This window comes from Buceros rhinoceros, unplaced genomic scaffold, assembly GCF_000710305.1.
Source record: "Buceros rhinoceros silvestris isolate BGI_N320 unplaced genomic scaffold, ASM71030v1 scaffold21618, whole genome shotgun sequence".
NCBI classification, from domain to species: Eukaryota; Metazoa; Chordata; class Aves; order Bucerotiformes; family Bucerotidae; genus Buceros; species Buceros rhinoceros.
The window spans coordinates 1-563 of record NW_010426593.1 but is presented as its reverse complement, the minus strand read 5'-3'; positions in this window follow the sequence as shown (position 1 = coordinate 563).

The window sequence follows — 563 nt, the reverse complement described above, 5'->3', positions numbered from 1 at the left end:
GGGGCTGCGCCTCCTTCAGACCCCCCACGCTGGCCAGGCATGGCGGGGGGGTGGATTGAGAGCAGCCCCCTGCCATGGGATGTCCCCACAGCCCGCCTTCCTCCAGCCCTGGCAGCTCCCTGCCCAGCAGGACTGGGCAGTGCTGGTTCCCAGAGCAGCGCCTGTCCAAAACAGGAGGAGAGCTCTCTCTCCAGCTGATTTCCTCCTTTTTTTGTTAAAAATGATCTTCAAAAATTTAAAATAAGCAAGCAGCTGCCTGGCTCCAAAATGCCCCATTAATCCACCAGCAAAAAATTTATTTAGCCAACATATATTTTGCAGTCCATGATTTAAGATGCATTCTAGCCAGCACTTAGTTAATGCAATATATTCCTGGCCAGCAGACATTCAATGTCATATATTTAAGGAGCTGGTCACATGTTTTGGGGTCCACCTCACCCCGCATTGCCAAGAGGAGATTTTCCATCTTGCTGCACGGCACCATCCTGTTTCATGCCTTCAGATATTCAGGTGTGGATGGAAGCAATGCACAGCTGGAAAGTTTCCCTTACTGAGAGGAGAAG